Here is a 13640-nt window from a genome sequence, read left to right as displayed (position 1 = left end):
TTCAGCTGCTCCCATTCCACTTCTGCACAATGGAAAATCACTGCAGATGTGTTCATAGGTCGTAACCCGCTTACTCTCAACCTAGAGACCAACCGCTCAACTTCTTAGACAAGCTCTGGCCACTCAGTCTCGTTCAACAAACAGCCTGGTAAAGGCCCAGGGAGGGGCGTTAAGCAAACCTCTTGGGGATTCACCACGTGGCCTCCCCTCGCCAGCCACTGAACTGGAGGAGTTCAGCCTTCATGTACCTTCTGCAAATCCAGAAGACTCCAATCTCACAAGAAAGCAAGTATCAATATAAAAAAGTAGAGGAAGGAAAGCATCAATGCACACCAAAAAATAAATTTTTAGGAATCAATAAGCTAAATCTTTAGTTGAAATATAAATCTGAAGACTGTAGAACATACTATTCCTCAAGATTTATCCCCATGGCATCCAAACACCTGGATATCTGGGTATGCCAGTCTTTTTCTACAGTTGAATAGGAATTTATTACCAGGGAGAGCACTGAGTCGGAATGTACATGAAAATTTTCAATTAACGTATTTTTTTAACCTATCTCTATGAGTGCTTGTTTCTACATAATTACTATATCAATCTCCTTAGACACCAGGAAATCAGTTTCACATTTTTCCCCCATATTCAGATCAAAAGTTGAATCTATACCAGTAAGTTATCCCGTTTTGGAAAAATAAAAGGGCTTACAATGGTTTTACAAAGCATTGTGCTATATATGCTACGAGAGATTCTTTCTACTCAAGAAAAAGCACCATAACCTAGAAAGTTGAGACTAACCATTTATAAAGACTGTGTTAATGGACAGAAAAGCTAAAAAGATCCTAGTATTTTAGGTGATTTTTCCAGTAATTTGACTTAGCTACTTCAGACATTTCAAGATAAATACTACTACAAAGTAAGTGACCTCTACACAATACTGGAAGCATTGTTAGAACTTACAACCACTCACACAGACTCATAGATAGGTGAATGAACAGATGTTTTACTCCCACCCTATCTCTCACTCATAAGTTAATCACACAACTTGCTGCTTTCCCACCCTTCCAGACTTTTCCATTGATCTATCTAAAAGGCTAATCCAGAGTAATATTTCAAATTCCACCAATACTTTTGTGCTAGACTACTATCCTCACAATAGTAATGGCTGCCATTAAAAACTTCAATGATCTATAGATAATAGTAAACTTCGAAACAGACATGAATTCTTCCTCATTTCAGTTTTTTTGGTTTTCTTTCTGTTTCTTTCCCTCTTTTTTGGCCCCTCAAAGCCTGGCACATTCCCAGAATTTTTTGCTATATTAAAATGAGAAGTTGGAATTCACTATGCTAACCAATAGACAAGTAAGGAAATGCAAAAAGATGTGAATGTGGTCTCACTCCACTCAACCAACCAACAAAAAATATACACACACACACACACACACGTATATATATATACACACACACATATATATAAAAATATATATGTCTTCCTATATAAAAAGGAATGCAATATTTTTCAGAAAAAATTTCTCTTGAGGCTTCCGTGTATCATAATTGTCAGAAATGTTGCAAAGAGAAGCTAGAGGGTCACACACAAAAAAGCTACTTCCTGCGGATAACTACGCTTTGCCACAGCTTGTGGTTTCTTTAACATGATGCAAATAAAAGGTAAGAAACTAACATTAAGTTTCCTGTACCTTTAGGAGATCCAGACGGTGAAGTTTTGGATTTAGTTCTGAAAAGGGTATTTATGATGGAGAATGCCTAAAAGGAAAAACAGAGAGTTAGTATTTCGCTTCCTAAAGCTACAAGAACTTCAGTAGTAAACATCTCATCACTGCACTGCTTGCCTCATCCATTTGGATGACAAGAACTCATATGAGCATTAAATTCTCACTGACAGACTGTTCAACAGAGCTACATTTTTCCAAGCAGAAATTTCAACTTGATTCAACAATCCTCTTTCCTTGCTCTTTCCCCAAACCCAAGTGATTTTCCTTACACAAACAGTGGAGTCTGTCAATAGGGCTCTTTGCAGGATTATTAAGGGTGACTTGCAAATTTACTTTTCCATTGCAAGGCTTCCTTCCGCAACTATAGAAATTAACCTGCTTCCTAAAAGCCCTAAAGATCAGAGGCTGAAATTAAACCCAAACCTTAATTCACGCACACACAAAAAAAGTAAAAGCAAGGCACCAATCAGAGAAACTTTGGTAGCTATTAACTGCAAAAATCTCATACAATTTTTTATATTTTGGCTGCATTTCCAATCTAATAATGATTTCACTCACAAATAGGTATATGAAAGCAATCTAGCTGAAAACATTTTAGAACAAAGATTTTTCTGTACCATATATGAAACTTATTACTTGCATGGACTGTTTTAAATGGAAATCAAAACTTATTTTATTCTGAAAAGCAGCACAGAGCGTTTAATCTGTCTTTTCCTTAACTAAAGCCAATGGTGTGTGGATGGCAAGCATTATTACTACCAGCAACAAAACAGTAAGATCTCAAACTTGATTAAGGTTAGAAGAGGACTTAAGATAAGCAAGCACTCAAATTTACTTCAGATAGTCCTTTAAAAACCCTGCAATGAATCTCAAGACTATAACCAGTTATCTTGTAGGAATCATGAATATAATCCATGATTCAAGATGAGGATACACAAGTCTGAGAAAAGACAGGTAGTTGCTTTATTTATTTATTTAACTGCAGAATGAAGAAGGGAGACGAGAGGACTGCGGCTCTACCAGTTCAATTTTTCTTCTAGAACTTTTTCTGAAGGTTTCAAAAATTAAGCACTGGAAAAACAAGGAACTGGATAACATTCCAAGAAGGGTCAAAATCAAGTTGTATAAAGACAACTGAACTTTCTCCTGCCCTCTGATGGTCCAACCAGGCCCAGAAATTAATGTCTTAAGCTCAGCAGGAACAAGCACTAAGCTCTAGACAGGAACAGTCTGCTGACCAAACACAGGATGGAAAAAAGACCAGCCAATACTAGTATATTGGGAAAGAAGCTGCAACTAACAGTACATGACAAGCTAACACAAGCCAACACTGCCAGGCCATTAAAAAAAAAAAAAAAAAAAAAAAAAAAAGGCCATCATATTGGGATGCAAAACTAGAAAAAAAGCCTGAGATATATGAATTTATCTGTCTACTCAGCATTAGTCAGACCTGAGCTGGAATCCACACATGGGTACCATTTTTCAGGATAGACGTGAACCCAGTTAACAGCAATAAAGAAAAACAAGAACCCAGTCAGAGCTTTAGAAAAATATAACCTGTAAGAAAAACACTGAGGGATTTGGGTGTGTATCTGCTGAAGAATAGAGGGCTGGCTGGGGCCAGTCTTCCAGCACGTAACAGGTTGCTAGCAGGGAAAAGAATAATCCATTCTTTATGCTTACAGTGACAAACAAAGAATATAAAAAGTGCATCGCTGCATTACTATTTCTGATAGTAATTACTGAAGTACGCTACAATATACTGCTTTGGGCGACAGAGGTGACTTCACTCCTGGCAAAGCTTAAGAAACAGCGGATAAACATGCATTAAGAATGAGGTTGCTATAACTGACACTGCAGAAAGATAGACTACTTAATTTCTTGAAGAAGTCCCTTCCAGCCCTAGATTCCCTTAACAGTGTATATACTTCTGTCTACCTGACTGTAGTAGTACATTTTCTGCTCTGCTGTCTCTTATCCTTATCAGGGAAGGACGTGGTTAAACAAAAGGTTTGGCAAAAAGGGGGATCTAGTTTCTGACACTGGTTGTATGACAGACTTGTTCTGAACTCTGACAAGTGACTTGAAAATACAATGCAGACTAAATTCTCAAGAGAAATTCATTTTATTCACAGTCAGGACCAGAATACAGAAAGGTGTCCTACTCCTTAGGATGCACATACTTGGAGGGCCACAAGTTATTACATTCTAATTATGCTACTTGTTACAAACTTTCATATGTATCCCATTAAAACATTCTTTGCATTCATTCATGAACTACCAGCATCAGAGAGAGCTTTTTATGGAATGAGAACAAAGCACAATGAGAAACAGAACAGATACCAGATAAAATCATTAGGATTCAAATTACAAGCACTTCTTGAGATCACTGACTAAAATCATGCCACAAGGAATATCCAAGAAAAAGTTTTATCAACAGGAACCGAGAGACTAAATTTAGCACTAATTTATTTCTGAAACTGGATGCTTCATGATACATTGCATCTTAAAAGTTACCGATGCTTCAGCTACACAGCAAGGAAGGCTATATTTTCTTCGTTAACAACTAACTGTTCACAAAGCAGGAAAGTTCATTCACCCCTGTTTCACAGTTGGGGAACCAAAACACAACGAAATTGAAGTCCTATCCCTGTAAAAGGATGTAGGTATCTAAGTTGGTGCTTGGGCAGAATTTAAACAATTAAATGCACTGTGGAATGCACAAGATTTAGTACTTAACTTCTGTCATCTGTATTTTTACATGCCCACAGCTGTTACCGCTTAATGTCAACCAACTATCTTTTATACAAAAGTGAGCAAATGTATCAGTGCTACCCAGAAACAATTTGTGGATCTGGTTTAACAAATGAAGCAAATTCTCCACAGTTCAAACCAGAAGCTATGGTTTTATCACAAAGGCAGACTGACTCTTCAGTGCAAAACTAGTAATTTTCACCTGTTGTTTGCAGACTCAGGAAGACCAGAGTGCATCGTTATCTAGACAAAATACTGGCTAGCATATAATACTGCATTTGTTCTCTCCTCCCTTCTTTTAAAGGAACTGCAAATAATTCGAACTTGGTGGCAGAAATTTCTTCTGTCCCACACGCAATCATTTTGGAACATGAAGGACACTTCCAAAAATCCATCTTTTTCTACGATATTTGGGCAAGGCTTTGATTAGCCAAGGTACAACTCAAAGGCAGCATGCATTGAAGAAAAAGATGAGGCTCAAAATTCACACAGTTCCTAACCTACATGTTGCTTTTTGAGTACAGAGGAGATGAATTTCCAAAGGCAGAAAACATTAAATATCAAGCAAATTAGTTGAGGAGTTAAGATATGGATCATTAATAAGAGAACAGGCAATGAAAAGCTACAGTTCTGAGGTAAAATATGAGGGAGAAGAGGGACTTAGCAGATGTACACATAAATCAGACAGTTCCATATATGACACAAAAGCATAAACCAGAAAGTGGCAAGACAATCATGAATAAAGATAAATGGTTAGAGGCTTACATCTAGCTGAATTAATTAGTACTATTGCAAAATATTTAATTAATATTTTTATTTTTATGAAGTAGAACAAGTCTAAAAGATACAGACTACAGTAAACATATAACTGATGCACATATCCCCTCTACTGTTCCAGTCATATCTTCAAAAAAAATCTAATAATCACACCCCTGAGTGAGATTCCAGACAAACTAAAGAGATTAAAATTAAAAAGAATGTTTTAAAAAGTTTGTATAACCTCAGAATAAAGTTGCTGTTTTTCAGCGAGATCTCAGAGGCAAAGAGCATAGTTTCCAGTTTTGTTTTGACCCTGTACAGTTACAATAAGACAATATCACAAATTAGTTTCAACATATGAATATTTGAATTTTGACACAAAACACCTAACAGTTTGACTGACTAGTGTTGATAACAGACAGTCTAAAATAAGTATTGGTAAACATCAAGAAAGATTTGAAACAAGGAGTGGTTACCTAAAAGCAATAATAAAAAAGAACTTTAATGGAATTATTTTCTTGCATACATTTCATAAAGAGATTTTAAAATGAAATTCTGACCCAAAATCAGAAAATGGAATATATAGCAAAGAATTCAACCTATCTACTGTTAAACTTTCACCTGGATATCACAAACATCCAGCTGATGTATGATGGTTAATATTTCTGTAATAGTTTGCCTATACACATCTGTTGCCTATACATAATCAATACATAATCGGAGATTACTACACCATAGTCGTAGCTGCATCATTAAAACTCAGGATTTGATATTTATTAATATTAAAAAACACATCTCTGCAAATATGGGCAAGGCAATAAGGTAAAGTTGCACGATCTAGTTAGAAGGCAGATTTTATAAATATATTATCCTAAAAGTAGACAAAGGCCTGATACTTCTGTTCACGTATTTCACTTCATTGCCATATGAGATGCAAGGAGCAAAGTTTTCAGTTTTGCTCTGACCCTTTATAATTACACCTAGGCTTCTTTCCCATGTTCCTCACAAGTTTGTCTTAAACTAGACAGAAAAACAAAGATGAAAAAAACAATCTCAACAGACTGGCAAGTCAGAAAAACAACTACCAATGTTACTAGCTATGGTATCACCTAGGCAGAACGCTCAAATCAAATCCTGTATAGCCTTAGGACACACAGAAGCAGTACAAACATTTAAAAGAAACCTGTTGCTGTCACATCTCCCCAAAAACTTAGTGTCACAACCAGAAGGCAGAGGGGAAGAATAAGTGAGCCTGGGACAGGCACGGCTGCCGAACCCGACAGGAGGGAAGGAGAAAGGCTGCTGGTGCTGGGGTCAGACAGAAGGCCGACGCTGCCAACCCTGCTGCTAGGGGCTTGGGCCGCGACCTGTGCAAGCCGGAGGCTGCGGACTCTGCTGTCCCCCACAGCGCCCCTGCTACACTGGCAGCGCAGACGTAAGGCCGGGCTGGCTCAGGCTAAGGAGTTTCGGTGCCACAACCATTTGCCCCAGAGACTGTTAAGGAGCCAGTTACTGCTGTCACCTACTCTGGGGACTCTGGAGGAGCAGGACGCCGGCAGTCACCACTCCAGGGGGGTCGGGAGCCTGCCAGGGCCGGGCCACCGCCAGCCCTGCCCCAGGGGTGCGCAGCCCGCCGCTGCCGGGGGCTGCCGCCGGCCGAGCGCCGCCACCAGCCCCGTCTCACGGGACCCCGGTGCAGCGCCGCTTCCCCGCGAGGGCCGGCGGGGCCACCGCGGCCGCGGAGCCTGGGGCGCCGCCGGGGCCGGGGGAGGGCCGAGGTCGCGCGGCCCCCGCTCCGCCGGGCAGGGCCGGCCCGCCGGCTCGACGCCCCCCGCGCGGGGCGCTGCCCCGACCGGCCCGGCCGCGGGCGCCGGGGGCCGCGGCGGCGGGAGCAGGGCAGCGCCGCGCGCGCGCGCGGCCGGGCGGGCGCAGGGGGCGCGGAGGGGGCGGCCCGCCCCCTCCCCGGGGCGCCGCCGCCGCGGCCCCCGCTAGGCCCCGCCGCGGCGCCGGGGAGCCGCGCCGCCTCGCCCTCACCTGGCTGCCTGGGCTGCGGCTCCCGGGCCGGCTGGTGCTGCGGGCCAGCGGGCGGCTCAGTCCATGGGCCGGGTCCCGGGGGGCCGGGGGGCGAGTCGCGGCGGCGGAGGGAGGCGGCGGGCACAGGGCAAACACTAAAGAGAATGAGCGGGGCCAGCTCCGGCCGGGGAGGAAGTGACGGCACCGCGCCGCGAGAGGGGGTGGGAGGAGGAGCGGCCAAGAGCCAATCGGAGGCGGCCGAGCCCTCGCGGGCGGCGCCCCGCGTCGCTCTCCCAGCCAATGAGCACGCGGACCGGCTCGGAGCACAGCCTCTTCGGCGAGGACTACACTCCCCGGCATGCACCGCGGCGGAGCCGCGGCCCGGCTCAGGGCGGGGGCGACTACAACTCCCGGCGTGCCCCGCGCTGGCCGGGCCTTCGCGCCCGGCCAAGATGGAGGCGCCTGAGGGAAGCAGCGCGGCCGCGTCGCCGCGGCTTCAGCGGACGCTCTCAGCCGCCTCCGAAGGGGCTCGGCTCGCTCCCCGCGTCCGCTGCGCCGCTCCGCGGAGCCCCTTCCCGGGAGCCAGCGAAGCTGTACTGCTGCGGCGACACAGCGGCACCGGCAGGGCTTTTCCTCCAGCCCTGTAGTGCTTCGCGCCTCATTTCTGTTTAAATAAAGCACATTTTACTGTGTTTAAGATGTCCATTTTCTACACTGCACTACTGGACGAAACGCAGCCCCACGCGTGCTTGGCCCCGCTGGGAAGCCTGACCTGCCGCTCAGCATGAGGCCAACGGCATCAACGCCGGTGCTGCCGCTGAACCGCTAGCAGAGGCTGTTTCCAACCATCTAGTTAGCGCCAGCACAACTGTGACAGATTATTTGAACAACAGAACAAAAAGTCGAATTTCAAAACACGTGGGTGGGAAGGAGAAGTCGTGCTGAGCCCAAGAAGATAAGTAGAACCAGCAAGTACAGGCAAAAAGCCACGAACAGAAACCGCCCGGGAAGAAAACCCACCGCTTGGGCAGTGCGCGACTGCCATTACACAGCGGCTCACGGCCGCGCTGCCCGCTTTGAGCCCTGCGCTTCAGTCCGAATAGCATGTGTAAAAGGCGTATAAGCTAAACCTATTTGTTTAATTTTTACACACAACTTTAATCCACCCTGATCTTTGCTAATCTCTTTGCAGCGATGCCCCCACAACGCTGCCAGTAATTAACTGCCGCTGACTTAACCTCGGCTGTCAGGTACTTCGTGTTGTTCCCTCTTGACTCTTGAAATTGCTACCTGGAGTGAATTCATGTGTATTGGTTTAAGCCAAAAAGAAGATAAAAATATATTTGTTGCACATTAGGAAAGCAAAAATTCCAACACGCTGCTATTGAAGCCTGTAATTTTAGGTTTGTCACATAAATCAAGCCATTAAATGCTGTTTGGTCCCCAGCTAGCGAGCGAAGAGTGAAAACTAGGGTAACAGTAGCACACGGTTCACCTGTGACATCGCAGGCTTCCCTTCCTGAGTCACTGTAGCAATCAAAATGCCCTACAAGATTTAAATGTTATCATTCAACTTAAATATTTTAAAACCAGCACTTTCCTAACCTGTTATGACTTTTTAAAGTAGTGTATCTTCTCTTTTTATAACAAGTCTGCACTAGCAAAAAAAATAGCAAAAATGCAGTACAGTATCAAACAGTCCCCGGTGACGTTAGACTAAGTCAATCCATTCTGTCAGAAAAAGATACTATGACAGCTTTTTGTTTTAGAAATATTTTATCTTTCTTAATAGGTAAAAATACATTTTAAGTTACAACATTGCATTTAAACCCCATAGAATCATTAGATTGCAAATCAGTAATTTCTGTCTCTGCTCTGTGAATAAAATGTGGCGTGCAACACACGTCATCTAATAACCAAATACACGTAGCTTAATTCTACAGTAAATACAAAGGCCTTCATACTTAGTGGGGAAAATCACAAGTACAAACATCTCAGCAAAAACAATTAGAAATAAAAAACATTATACCTAAAGTTCCATATCCATTTCTGTCTTTAATACTGGCATGGATGCCAAAGACACCATAAAGAAAATACATCATACACTTAAAATAATTGACAATATAGCATTTAAAAGACATTCTCCAGTATATAAGCATATATATATATATAACCCATATCACACTTAAACACCTATTCATATGTTCCTGCGGTCTGTTGCATAATAATATGTGCTGTTAGATGCTTTAATTATGCCACGCCAGCAGCAGTTATATTTCAGAAGGAAATGAAACTTCAACTGTTGTGTCGTTGTTACTGCAAGGCTTAATGTTGTCTAAAGAAGAAATGGCATTTGTGCATTTTGTAGATTGTTAGGTGGAAATAGGGAAATAAAGTTAGATTTTTTTCTGACTGAATTATATTAAAAATTCATTTTTTATTTCTTTTTTTTTCCAGAAAATTTTAAGCATCTGGGTTAGCGTAAAACCTGCATAATGGCCAAAAATTATCTGCAGCCAGATTACAAAGTTGAACATAATTTAAAGCAAATATATATGTAACTCAAAAGTCTGAGGAGCACTTGGCAGAATATCTCAAATACCGAACACATTTGTCCTTTCTTTTGAAGGATGAGATTTTTACTCCTCTAGTATGCACATGATTTTTACTTTTTAAAAAATGTTATAAAAGACTTCTTCCATGCTTCCTTATGCAGCAGCTTAAACAAAACTTTAGAGGGACAAAGAGGGACAGAGACCTATTTCTAGCTAATAATCTGCAAAATATTTGATACTTTTGTTTTCTTCCATAAAAATTTTAAGGAAACAATACTGTAATTATATTATTTTCAGATGTTCATGTAGAAATCTGATAATTGTAATGAATATTTTTTAAATACTTCAAAATATCCCTTATATCAGGCACAAAAACATTTTTTAAACCAGAAAGCTAAATATATGAACTAGCTTTGCTAAAACCCATTCTTTTTTGCTTTTCTGACATGTTACTCATCTGTAACAAAATATTAACTCTGTCACTTTCTATTCTTTATAAGAGCTGTCATTTTAATAAAGTATTTTCTTCTGTATATGATCTCATCTTTAATGTATATAGTAAGTCTAGCACAAGCTCTGACCTCATATGAATTAGAAGATTATTATTTTGAGAGAAAAATTTTTGACCTTTATAGTCACTCTGCAACCAGCTATCAACCCAACTCAGAGTTTTTTATGTACCAGCTGGTACCTACTATTTTAGCCAGCATACCCCAAGAACATCTCAAATTTCCTCTAAATTAATGTTGATGATGACTTCATTTGATTATTAAAGGTAGAAAACTAAGGCAAAAAAAAGCATTTATCCTGCCATTTTATATATAAATATATTTGTGTATGTATATGTGTATACATACACATATATATACATAAATTCTCATAGAGAAGTCATGTTTGGAGCATATCTTTATTTCAATTAACATTCTCAGTTTTGAAAGCAAATACCTGAAACACAGTTAATGGAAAACATATTTGCAATACTTCCGCTCAGGACTGAATGACATGCATGACTCTTCTCCCAGCTTTTTTGTTGAAAGAATCAGCAAAAAATATAACAGGTTTTAAACAAAATACTATTACTTCTGTGAAGGAAAGATAAAGCTGTTTTAAGACATTAATCAAGGCATCCAAACATTCAGAGTTTTGGGACAAGGAAACAGACAAACTGTTTTGTAGCACAGTGGATGGCTGTATCCAAACTAGCTTCGCATGAGCTACTGGAAGCAGTCCGACAAGAGGCAGCTGGTGTTAGGCGAGACAGTCTACTCCACCCCAAGTAAAAGGCTGACTAAATCACACTACTACTGCTAGACCCTTTCTAGAAGCCAAACTAGTGTCAGCATATGCATACCATGCTGCAGGAAATGCATCTCCGTTCTTCAAAAGTTTCATGAAATGTTTTCAAATTGATTTCTCATCTTTTTAACAGCACTTTTGACGGTTTGAACCATACAGTTTTTGGATAGATAAAGGAAGATCACCAAATGGATAAATCTTTTCTGAATATGAACAAGTGAACTTCTTGGGGGTGAGGAACTGTAGACAAACAGATTGCTGTGAAAAACTTCTGAGCTGAAACCCCACATAGTGCCTTGTGGTTATCTTGTCCTGGTGAAAAGCAGTACAAAGACCTGCTTTGAAAACTTTAATCCAATCTATCCTTCTTGACAATATTATGACTCTCAGGAAAACTATTTTCCTTTAGAAGTTGTAGAAATAGCAGAAAAGTGTATGGAAGAAGCAGAGAAGTACAGCCTGAAGGAAGGCTCCCTCAAACAAGCTACTAAGAGCCCAAGAAAATTAAGTTCTTTTTTGTTTGTTTGTTTGTTTGTTAAAAGAGTCAGCTGAGAGAAAGAACATATTCTGGTCATCAGAAATTTCAAAATGAAGCATCTGACTCACTAGAAGGACGAGTCTCATCTTAGCACGTATTTGAATGAGGAAACAAAGAACTTCACTTTTGTATGTGCTGCTACCATTCCAGGAATACTGATAGTATCTTGGTCTATTCACAACCCAAGCTAACAGGAATATGTACTCATCTTGAGGTGTTCACACCAAGAGTCAGTTATTCTTTTCCACTGCAAACACCTCAGAAAATTACTTGGAAGCTGAGACCCACAAATAGTTCAAGAGGAGCCAAAGAAGGGTTATGAATTTGAAACAGTAGATTAGAGCTCTGTGATGTCAAAAGATCCTAAACAGATGTCCCTTTCAGCTATCCACTTTGTATTCAAAAAAGAGCAAGTAATCCTTGCCCCCTGAATTTGAGTCGTATTCTGCCACTATCAACTGCAAGGGAGAGTTGGCTTCTTATTTGCGCAAGTGTTTCATAAAAGAATCTCAGATGATGGGCCAGGACTTAATTGTCTGAAATTGGATTAGATCCTCCAGCACCTCAAAAGATTGTTAGCACGTGATTTGGGCCTGAGCTATCGAATGGAAGAGGTATTTGCCCAACTGAGTAGCATGAAGCTCTCTTAAAGGTGACATACAAGACTTCAACAGTCTTGAGAAAACTGTTACCAAGGTGCTTTCACCAGTTTCCACTAAAATTGACAGATAAATCTGGCAGGTATACTGCATTTCCTCCTGAATCTTTGGAATGGAAGGTGTCAAAATTACTGATAAGGTCTCCAGCTAAATGAAGGTGGAGGACACTACCAGTACCAGTTGCACTCAGAAGCAGAGCTGAATCTTACCTGCCCTACACTTGAAAATCTCATTTCCCTGAAAGAATAAGTGCTCTACATAAACATTTGTATGCCTCGTGAAATCTGCAGACTATATCAGGAATAAATTATGTATCACTAATGGGGCCACAGCCATGTTCACAAAGTTTAAGACATTCAACTCTGAGTGAACTAAAGGACAGTTATACCACCATTTGCTGATCTGAGCTCTTCTTGATATTCACCTAGGCACTTCTTCACATGGAACGTCTCTCCCACAACAAAAAGTCACACTTTGCAAGACATGCAAAATGGCAAAGACTAAGATCCACTGATTATTTTCCATTCAAAAGATCCAATCTCTTTGGCTATTTCTCCAAAATGTTATGGCCTGTTGCTGTAAACCCTGTCTAGTTCCATCCATGGTTAGTACTGCTAAGAAAAGAAACACCCGTTCACTTAGTTATGTATCTCAACCACCTGTCCCCTAAAGAAGTCTTACTTAGAGCTGCCAAACTAAGATCTTCTAACACAATGAGTCCCTTAATATTGAATCATGCCAAAAAGTCCTATTTCAGACAAACTATCTAGCATACATAGGCCATATATTTGAATAGAAGCAAAGGTAACATGTCAAGTTACTCTGACATGATCACCAACATCCATTTGATTTTGGTTCTTTCAAGCTGACTTGAAAGACAATTCTATAGAGAACATGCAGACTTGTTCTCCCTGTTTTCCAAGCAAAAAGAAAAAAAAGACAGAGCTACATAGCAGAGTTCTGAGCATCTTTTTGGCTTAGTGTTTATGAATGATCACAGCTCAATTAACAGTGGTATTTTATGTAGGTGCTCCTCAGTTACTTGCAAATGTCACACATCTCATGTGGTTTCAGCCTATCTACATTAAAATTCATCCTGCAGGGTGCTTCTGCAAGCTGGCAACAATTCATTAGTATCTCTCTTATCAGCATTAAGAAAAATGCTTTTCATGGTCACCACTGTATTGTATTTTACACCTGGAGACTTCCCATCACTCCATATTTGTGCATGAAGAGGGTCTAACATTGAATTACAGAGCAGATTCAAGAAAACCTGTTGATGCTGATTCATTCAATACATTTTCGTTTAGATCCCCTGTCTAACAAGCAACTC

The 13640-nt window shown here is 41.0% G+C and overlaps 1 protein-coding gene across 4 annotated transcripts in view; it reads right to left on the bottom strand.

Annotated features, from left to right (window-relative positions):
• Positions 1-7452, bottom strand: part of STAU1 (staufen double-stranded RNA binding protein 1) — a 33476-nt gene extending 26024 nt beyond the window's left edge. For all 4 annotated transcript variants that reach the window (XM_062589148.1, XM_062589151.1, XM_062589149.1 and 1 more), the window contains exons 1-2: positions 7281-7452; positions 1698-1764 (exon numbers count right to left, since the gene is read on the bottom strand). The gene's annotated coding sequence lies outside the window, so the exon portion shown is untranslated. The remainder of the gene's footprint in view (positions 1-1697; positions 1765-7280) is intronic.
• Positions 7453-13640: the final 6188 nt, after the last annotated feature.

This window comes from Rhea pennata, chromosome 16 (genome assembly GCF_028389875.1).
Source record: "Rhea pennata isolate bPtePen1 chromosome 16, bPtePen1.pri, whole genome shotgun sequence".
NCBI lineage: Eukaryota > Metazoa > Chordata > Aves > Rheiformes > Rheidae > Rhea > Rhea pennata.
This window is presented reverse-complemented; position numbering and strand designations above follow the sequence as displayed.